The 10,798-nt window shown below is 46.7% G+C and overlaps 1 pseudogene; it reads left to right on the forward strand.

The window, feature by feature from the left end:
- Nucleotides 1-7,109: 7,109 nt before the first annotated feature.
- LOC119272678 lies at nucleotides 7,110-8,415 on the forward strand (annotated as a pseudogene).
- Nucleotides 8,416-10,798: the final 2,383 nt, after the last annotated feature.

A 10,798-nucleotide genomic window follows, 5' to 3' on the forward strand; every position in this document is an offset into this window, starting at 1 on the left:
CTCGCCAGGCCACATCCGTACTATAAGGCCCCTCATGGCCTGTTCGGCCGCCTTGTGAAGTTCGACCAACTGCTTCAGCTGGTCGCTCAAGGCCACGGGGTGCTCGGTACCAGTATACTGAGACCAGAACAACTTCTCTGCTGAGCTCCCCTCCTCAGCCCGGTAAAACTCAGCGGCATCCAGCACGCTGTGGGGAAGATCTGCAAACCCTCCTGGAGAGCTCCGAACTCAGGTAAGAACAAGAAAGTCTCCTTCACATGCTTGCTTTGCATATTGAATGCCTTGCCCGCTGCTATCTTCTTTGCCGCATCAATCTCCTGGAGGGCCTTGTGGGCTTCAGCCTTGGCGCTCCGGACGCATTCAAGCGCCTGCTTGAGCTCAGACTCCTGCGTCTTGGAGTCAAGCTCCAAGGACTCGTGCTTCTTGGCAAGAGCCTCGAGCTCTTGCTGCACCTCGCCCACTCGGGCTTCTTGTTTCTCCCGCTCAATACGTTCTTTGGCCGCTTTGTCTTCGGCCACGGACAACGCCTTCCTCAGGGTCTCCACCTCGGTCATGGCCCCTGACAAATTCATGATGATCCTATTACTTTGCAAAGTACTTCTTTTTAACTATATAAAATGGGGTATATCTTACCTTTGCTCTCTTCGAGCTGCCCCTTGGTAAGGCCGAGCTCGTCCTCGGACCGCTTTAGGGCCTGCTTCAGCGCAGAGACCTCCGCAGTACGTGTGGCAGCGGCCAGCAGGGAAGCCTGCACATACACATAGACATACTCTGATTAGACTCCTGAGTTATCATTTGATACTCTATTCGGTTGTTCTTCGCGAACGCCGAACAAAGCATTAGGGGCTACTATCTATGCAGTAATATTTTTATATTTTGAATGCTTACCTCAAAGCCTGTTAGGAGGCTGGCGCAAGCTTCGGTCAGCCCGTTCTTGGTGGATTGAACCTTCTTAACCACCGCACTCATGATAGTGCGGTGTTCTTCATCGATGGAGGCGCTGTGAAGCACTTCCAGCAAGTTGTCCGGTGCCTCTGGTTGGACAGAGGACACCGGCACGGATGGTTGGCCCCCTTAATGGGGGACGGCCTACCGGAGTCCGGAACCATCGAGGGTTCTGGCGCAGTGTCCGGCTGGGGCCCGAACTCGAAGCCCGTAGGAGCCTCGCTCCCTTGGTACCCAGGGTCCGGGAGGTCGCCGTGAGGCACCCCCAGGACCGCCTCCCCTTGGGACAGTGCCTCTTGAGACACCACCTCGGCGTTGTCCATAGGGCGAGGGGTGGAAGCCGTCAGAGGAGAACCTCTGTTCATATCCGACGAGCTCAAAGAGCCGCTCGACGAGGATACGTCGAGACGAGCTCGGGCTGGATTGCATAATCGGGTTCGACATGAGCAAGGGCAGTAAAATAAAACGTACCATGAAATACTATGGTGTCCGGACACATACGATTTCACCAGGGGCTTGTCCCTGGGTAGCCACTCGTCACACTGTCGGCGGCCGTCGTGGCACAGTCCGGAGGGAGGGTCTTTCCCTTCTTGGACCCTTCGGTCTCCCCGGATGGGTCGGCCTTCCTTTTCTTGTCTCCCCGGGCTAGGGGGGAGAACTTTTCTCCTCCTCCTCGTTTTCGTGGGAGGAGTGCGCGTTGGACTCATCGGATGATGAGTCCGACAGAACCATCTTGCGCCGGAGACCCTTTCGGGTCCCCGCGGCCTTCTTCTTGGCCGTCTTTTCCGGCACCTCGTAAGGTGCCGGGGTCAGCATCTTCGCCAGAAGAGCGTTTGCCAGATCTTCGGGCAGGGGTGCTGGGCAATCAAGTTGCTCTGCCATCTTTAACCAGTCCTGTTAGTGACATGGGAGCTTAGATCCTACCCATAACTATACCTGGGCAAATAAATACCCCGAGAAATATAAATGCTTACCGGACCGGCATGGCGCTTTGCGCTGAGTCCGCGGTCTTCGGTGAGAGGGGGAGGGATCTCGGCGCTCTTGAACAACACCCTCCAGACGTCTTTGTGCGTCATGTCATAGAGCTCTCGCAGCATCTGGTGCTTGGCCGAGTCGAACTCCCACAAATTGAATGCCCGTCGTTGGCACGGAAGGATCCGGCGGACGAGCATAACCGGGACAACGTTGACAAGTTTAATTTTCCTGTTCATCATGTTCTGGATACAGGTTTGGAGTCCGGTTAGCTATGCCGAAGAACCCCAGGACAGGCCCTTCTCTTTCCAGGAGGTGAGCCGCGTGGGGATTCCGGATCGAAATTTGGGGGCCGCCACCCAGTTGGTGTCGCGCGGCTCGGTGATGTAGAACCACCCCGATTGCCATCCCTTTATGGTCTCCACATAGGAGCCTTCGAGCCAGGTGACGTTTGGCATCTTGCCCACCATGGCTCCTCGGCACTCCGCCTGCTGGCCGACCACCACCTTCGGTTTGACATTAGAAGTCTTCAGCCACAGGCCGAAATGGGGCTTGATGCGGAGGAAGGCCTCGCACACAACGATAAACGCCGAGATCTTGAGGATGAAGTTGGGGGCCAGATCATGAAAATCCAGCCCGTAGTAGAACATGAGCCCGCGGACGAACGGTTGGAGTGGAAATCCTAGTCCGCGGACAAAGTGGGTGAGAAAAACTACCCTCTGATGGGGTTCGGGCGTCGGAACGACCTGCCCCGCATTCGGCAGCCGGTGCGCGATATTCGTAGCTAGGTATCCGGCCTCCCGTAACTTTTTGATGTCTTCCTCTGTGACAGAGGAAGCCATCCACTTGCCTCTTGCTCCAGACATGCTTGGAGTAGTTTGAGAAGAAGGGCGCGAGCTTGGGTGCTAGAGCTCGAGTGTGCGGGAATAGGAAAGCGAGAAGGAAGAAGGCGTGGGTGAAAAAAAGTAGATCTTTGTCCCTTTTATAAGGGCGGAGAAACCGATGAGTCTCCCCACTTGCCTCGCAAAACCACTTATTCCCAAGGCGCCGTAATTGATGGCGCGGTTGGGTTACCCACGTCCGTATTGATGAGAATCCCGTGATAAGGGGAACACGATCTCTGCTTTGACAAGACGTATCGAGAAAACCGCCTCACGTTATGTGCGGAACTGGTTGAGAAAAAGCGGTTCGAATAATAACTGAGCCATGAAGTGATGTCATACTATCAAAACATGTCGCAGATTGTATTTATGGAAGTATTATTCTCTCTACGGTGGAAAGTGGAATTTATTTTACAGGGTCGGACACTATCCTTGAATTCAAACTCTTCCATGGTGTATTCGGAGGAGGAACCCGCCTTGCAATGCCGAAGACAACACTGCGCGCCGGCCTCGTCGTCATTGAAGCCTGGTTCAGGGGCTACTGAGGGAGCCCTGGATTAGGGGGTCTCTGGACAGCCGGACTATATCCTTTGGCCAGACTGTTGGACTATGAAGATACAAGATTGAAGACTTCGTCCCGTGTCCGGATGGGACTCTACTTGGCGTGGAAGGCAAGCTAGGTAATACGGATATGGATATCTCCTCCTTTGTAACCGACCTTGTGTAACCCTAGCCTCCTCCAGTGTCTATATAAACCAGAGGATTTTAGTCCGTAGGACAACATACAATCATACCATAGGCTAGCTTCTAGGGTTTAGCCTCTCTGATCTCGTCGTAAATCTACTCATGTAATACTCATATCATCAAGAACAATCAAGCAGGACGTAGGGTTTTACCTCTATCAAGAGGGCCCGAACCTGGGTAAAACATCGTGTCCCCTGCCTCCTGTTACCATCCACCTTAGACGCACAGTTCGGGACCCCCTACCCGAAATCCGCCAGTTTTGACACCGACACCGCCCCTTTGACGGCACTCCAAAATTCCAAAAAGAACCATACATGCAAACCATCGGACCAGGTGCCGAATTCGGCCGCATGGACAATATAGCAGCTTCAACATCATTTTTCTTGTAAGGGAGGAGGATGAGGGTATTCTCGGCTTCCGACACCTTGTTGGCACCAGTCCATGTGTCCGGGTGCAACCCCACCCCTCCCCTAGGTTGTCCCTAAAACTAATCTTTGTAGAAGTCGTCGACATGAGTTTGGATGTCAACCTTGTCATGGAGCAACCTAGGTCCATCCCAAAGCATTGCAATGGTGCAACGCCTACGGAGACCATTGGCAATGGCATGGAAATACGTCGATGTGCTGGTGGAGGTCTGGCCGGCTGACTTGGACTGGAAAGGGTTGCATTGTCATTTCATAAACTTAATTTTCAAATGCATGACATATGTCTCATTTGTCGTTAACATTAATGCCCAACCTTTTCACTACTTTCGGGGCACTCGAAGGTATCCGACAAGGTTGTTCGTTGTCGCCTTATCTTTTCACTCTTGTAGTCAATGAACTGTCACTTTGTCTACAAGAAGCCTTTAATTCTAATCATTTGGAAGGTATCCAACTTGCCCTCTGCCCGCCCCCATACATTTTTCGATGTTTGGGAATTACTCGATTGTTTGCGGTAGGGCAGATAATAATGAGGCCTCCATTTTTGCACATATCCTTATATTTCTTGTGACACTTCTCGGCAAAGCACCAAATTGGAGTAAATGTTCCATCCTCGTTAGTAAATATACCGATTAAATTTCTCGTAATCAAATAAGAATATTTCCCTTGCTCCAGTCAAAATATGGAGTCTAACAATTTACGCCTTGGGCTTGGGCACCTTCTCATCCTACCTGGGCTGGGCAGAACAGATCTGCAGTCCACAACTTTATTATTGACAAATTAAAGCTAAGCTTACTTGCTACTAAGCTAATTGACTTTCTAGTTGCACACAAACATGTCAATGTGTACCCCGTCGTCGAGCATGATAAGCAAGCCAACGTCGCCTGAGGAGTCTCGCCGGATACACAAGATATGCCAATGAGATCTTTTGAGGACCCGAAACCCCACATGCCTGGTAGGGACCCCACGAGGGAGCACTTGCTATGGGATGCCCTAGGTCGACCTGAACACCCGTAGGGTCTTGTGGATCACTGCCACCGAACATGAAGGACAAAGAAGAACGGAGAAGAATAAAACAAAGGAGAGATAAAAAGATAAATGTAAAAGTGATAGATTGATTGATTGATTGGGTGCTCAATCGGCCATCGCATCTCTGATATATATGAGGTGGCTGAACTTTATTTACAAGAAAATGACTACAATTTTCTTCCAAATTTTTACTGTATTCAGGAAGGCATGACACTACTATACGAGTGGATTACAAAATTTAACATGAAAGGTACCATGGAGGCATTGGTGCCCATGAATGAAATGGCAGAGGCGATGACAACGATGTTGTGATGGCGTGGTGGAGATGGTGCCATTAGCGCCGATCCTAGGGTCGCACTAGAGGCGGCATTGTCATTCTCCTACTTCTTCTTCCTTGTCTGCTCCCTCGTAGACAGCTTCTTGGTGACATGGAGGGCGATCTTAGGGTTGTGGGATGTGTCCCACCTGGAGGAGAGTGAGTGTATTTTAACTTGACGCAATTTTTACCCAGATCTTGGATTTGTTCCTTCTCCTTTTGATGCCACGAAGCTACCAATTTTGCCCTACTCATCCTTGTCTTGGATTTGGATCAATTTCTTTGCTATGGTCAAGATGATTGTTTGTCTCAACAATGTCACCTTGGCGTCAAGGGTGTTGCGGAGATCCAGAGACGGATCGATCTTTGCTCGCGGCACACCGCTGATCAATGCAAGAGGAAGATGGCAGTGATATACTCACGAATATGTGTTTTGTTTTCTAATTTTGTAAAGTTGGTCTTGTAAGAGCTGGACAATTTTAGTTTGTATGGCCTTGGATTTCTTGCGAAGAAAAAATAAAAAATCCCAACCTTTTTTCAAATTGGTGGTGAACGTCCAATATAGATAGGAGGGAAACCCAAAACCAAGAGAGGCCAAGCTCACGCATACCAGCTGTATTTTTTTTAACATCAGTACAGATACAAGCGCTCATATACATGTGCATACACTCATCCCTATGAATGTACACACGCACACCCTACACCTATGAGCACCTCCGAAAGACCGAACTGGCATATCATCTTGGGATTTACGAAGTTACCGTAGGCGTCTCGTCGTTGACTGGAACGTCTCCTCCCACTGAAAGGCATCGCCGAAAATCCTGAAATAAATCCAGAAATAATGCAAGCACCACGCATATCAACCAGCTGTATTCTGACGCGTGTCATCGGCCGTAGGGCGATTCTCTCATTCCCTGGCAGGAAGTAATTACGTGTGGTCCGGTTAGATATAGAACGGGGAGCACGGCGCTCGCCAGGCACCCGCTGGCTATATATTGATCCCCTCAGGTAGTCAAGTCCAGTAAGCCATTGGTCAAAGTCCCCTTTCTTCGTCTCCGGCCACCTCCAAGTCCCAGGTGAGCTAATCAGGCTGGCAGCGCTGGCCTTGGCGTTGGCGGCTCCGGCGGGATGCGGCCGTGGCAAACTGGCAACCGCAGATGCAGGATGTGGTGGGCCTTGCCGCCGCGGCCGATCCCCAGTTTGTGAGGCTCGGGACAACGCCCGAGAGAAGATGTAAGCTCTTACTGCTTTTCTCTGCTCCAACCGCGATTGCGTAGATTCGAGTATTTCGAGAAAAACTGGAACGCGAAGTAGTTGTATCCAGTGATCTACTCAACAACAGTATCACGTTTATCACTCTGCCTTGTATCATTCCCAACAAATACTTATCATCAAAGGTGATCAACCGTGGACTACGTACCTGAACCTTCACAGGGTTTTCATATAAATATTGCATATTTAAGGGCTGCGGTTGAATCCCTGTAACAGTTACAAAAAGATATCTTCTACTCTATCAAAGCTAATGATCTGAATCTGATATTAATTCAAAGGTTCAAGTTTTTGCTAACATTGCAATTGCTGCCTCTTTGGCGGCCGCGCCTCCGGGCGCTCGCGAGCCGGCTCGAGGAAATCTTGTTTAGAAAATACCCAAACAAGGTGTTCCTCTCTTTCCTTCTTTTTTGGACCTTTGGTTTTCACGCAACCAAGTCCATTTCCGAGCAAGATATCAAATATTACCATTTAATTAACCATGTGTGTTGTAGATATCTCTTGTTGTTTGGGCAGATGAAGTACTATAACATGACGAGGCGACCAATATAGCCAACAATGATGTTTGCTATCAAGACCTACATGGCTCACAACCGACAATACCGACAAAATTAACAATCGTTAAGACAGATAGCATCTTCCCCTGGCTATGGGGCGATGAATCTGACATCCAATATCATGAAGGTGCGAGTGAAAATTCTAGAATATCGTATGTGATGGGCAATGTTGGCACTTTCTCCTTTACTGCAGACATGGTTCTGCACAATGCCAACATGGATACCTCACTGCCAGGTATAGATAGATTTACTGAGATCTTGCCCATGCATATCCTTATTAAGGCTAGTAGTAAATGTGTACATTTAATGCACATTAATAATAGATATGATATTAGTTGAACGTTAATATTAGGTAGATATTAATTGTGCACCAATTATGATGTAAATTTATGCCGATATTGATATTTGGTATGATATTAATTGCATGTTAGACATGTTCAACGACTCACCATTGCGGCAATGTAAGTCGTTGGATTAAAATATGATTTATGACTGAGATTAGTTGGATATGTAGACATTAGTGTGGGACTTCTAGCCTAGGAAGCCAGCAGCGTACTATACTGGATAAAAATCAACTTATCTTGTAACAAACACCACTGTTTTTTAGTCCAGCATCTGTGATCAGAATGAAGCCATGCATCCACTAAGTAGCTATTATGTGATAAAAAAAAGCTCCAAGTAAAATGCTAACCTGAAAGATGTATTACCGGAACAATTTACCCATATTCATATCTGAATTTTCCAATTACACATAGACTATTAAGTCTTGGGAGGACCATGTTTCCCGTTTATTAACTTCGTATGTCTTGCATTTTTTTTTCTAGAAGGAGCTTCTGATGGGCATGTGAACACAATGCTTTCACTAGGAATAAACCCTACACGACATGATCTTTCTGGAGCGTCCAACAACAACCTGTTAACACACAATCTGGATACACGTGAAGCCAACAGATTCTCTGTAATAACTCTAGACTGTGCTACTGCTTTACATATACGAAATATTATTGTTACTATATGTATCCCTAAAGCTCTGCTAAACACTATAGCCCAAGGTGGCGCAGGGACGCCCGGCACCTGTGAAGGATCTCCCAAGGGAACCAAAATTCACCTGCCCAGTCTGCATCAATGAGCTGGTTGATGCATCGTCTACTATCTGCGGCCACATCTTCTGCAAGAAATGCATAGAGGCCTCCATCCGATTTCAGAAGAAGTGCCCTACCTGTCGTAGGAGGCTGACCATGAGAAATTTCCACCGCATCTACCTCCCGGCGATGGATTGAGCTGATCCAGCCATTCTAGGCGTAGTGGAGTATCAACACCTGACCCTTCCTCCTAAACGGCATTTTGGTGATTCTGTCCGAACTACTTCACGGGGTTATCAGTAAATACAATTTTTGCGCAACGATTTAGTAAATGCTTGACTTATAGTGAACAAACTTTTAATCTGCATCCTTGGTAGTAAAGGATACCATTCTCGTGGGAATTCGAAACATGTGCCATGGTATTGTGAACATCTGCAAAGAACTACAAATATATTTTTTGCTTGTCAGGGTATATGGTGTGTTCGTGCACTCTAGGATATGTGTCTTTGCAAGGCAATCACGTTTAATTAGCAATAGCAGTAGACACTGTTATTAGTCAACCGACTAGGAACAAGTCGCGTAGAGCCCTAAAACACATCAGACTGATAATTTATTTCCAATTGAGATTAGGCCCAATCTCCCTTAAATGACATAATTGTGTTTCCTCACACTACTTGTATGCTTGACAATTCCTTACCGAACACTCTCCAACCAGGACATGATGCTCTCCTTCCTGCTATTATATACTTCCTCCGTCCCAAAACAAGTGTTTCAAGTCGAGATAACTGTATGTATTCAAGTGTCTATAGGGGTAGGGTGTGTGTGCGTGTGTGTTCATAGGGATGACTGTATGTATTTGTATGTAAGCATCGACGATTGTACTGTGTTAAAAAGAAATTTTGTCGAGATCACATCAAGAAGAAGGAGCAGAGAGAGACTCATGTTGGTGCTATTTTTGTTCGTGTTCGAAGCAACAATATGGTATGCCCGTCCTACCAGTTAGGCAAGTAGCAGCTCTGGTATCATAGCATATTCTCATTTCATTGATGTACTTAGTCCTTTCACACACACACTATTTTTTTATCTTGTTATAAAGAGATATTTACCATTGTGATCTCTTTATTTCTTAGAGCAAGTAACACATGGTGAATTAAGTAGGCCTACAAGTTGACAAATTATATTTGTGAGTCAGAGAAAAGTGGATAGGAGAGAGGAGACGAGTAGGTTGTAAACTTACACTTTTTGAGAGAAGGTGAGCAAGGCAAAATGACATTGCATGTAGAGCCAATATCTATTATGTGGATGGGACATTAAAAGGTAAAGGTCTACCAGCTAGATGGAATGAATAGGAGATTCTAAGATTTATTCCCAAAAGGTAAAGGAGGAGGCGGGTATGAAGAACTGGAACTACATCTACGCGGCAACCAGATCATAAACCAGCATATATTAAGAACAAGTATGAATAAGTTCTTGGCCACTACTCTAAGTCTTCGTTTGGAGAGGTTGAGCACGATGCTCCAAAGTCACCTAGACTTCACCTTCTTATCCTTGAGGTAATTAAGTTCACATATACCCACAAAAAAAATTAAGTTCACATAGAAATCACCCAATCACTCGAGGTGGATCTTGAGGTGATCCTTGGATCCGTAAAAACTTGATCCAAGTAGATCCACATGATGTATGTTCTAAAATAACTCCTACCCGTCTAGGAAATGGAAAATTCCAAGATTAACAAGTAAAATCTCTTGGGTTGAAAATGTTCTTGCTTGATGCTCAATCACAACTCGACTACTCTCTCAAAGATTACACTTTTAATATGTGGCTCCATAACACAGAGGAGTGGGAACACAAAGTATGAGAGTAAAATAAATGTGTTGGAGTGTCCAGCCAAACAAGCAAGGCAGGCTACTATTTATAGATATGCTCCGAAAACTAGCTGTTATTCTTCTGGTTTCCCAACTCAGCAGCACCGAGACACTGGCCAACAACTCTAAGTCATTCAGCTAGTATTTGACACTGCAGTACTAGGTGCACAATAGAACATGGGTTTACAACACAAGAAATTCCTAGTGGTTCTACCCAAACACAACTTGTGAAGAACCTGAAACACCTAGGAGACCCAAATGATTAAGTTCCCTAAATCACAATGTAGAAGTAAGGGCCGTGACCCATATTTCACAACCGAAGACTCCGAACTTGGTAACTATATCTTGAGTACTCAGCCGGGCCGAATACTAATTAATACACATTCAAGAGATGTCACCCTCGATGACGCCGATCTCAAAACCGATGTAACCGAACGTAGCTAATGCATGTCAAAGAGATTTCAAAGGATAAATTGTGTGTTTGGTTGGGTTCTATCTAAGCATCAGTGAGTTTCGCTATCTAACCACGATATCCAACCCATCTTAATATTACATTTTGCCATATACTCAAAGTGACTCACTGAGGCAGTGTGAACTATAAATTCCACCAAGTCTTCAGGCAAAAAGCATGTCTTCAACATTTTTAGGGGTCAAAATCCATTGGTTAAACAAATCTCTTATGGGACTACACATGTGTGCATACTCATCAAGCACAA

The sequence above is a fragment of the Triticum dicoccoides genome, chromosome 3A (assembly GCF_002162155.2).
Source record: "Triticum dicoccoides isolate Atlit2015 ecotype Zavitan chromosome 3A, WEW_v2.0, whole genome shotgun sequence".
Lineage (NCBI taxonomy): Eukaryota > Viridiplantae > Streptophyta > Magnoliopsida > Poales > Poaceae > Triticum > Triticum dicoccoides.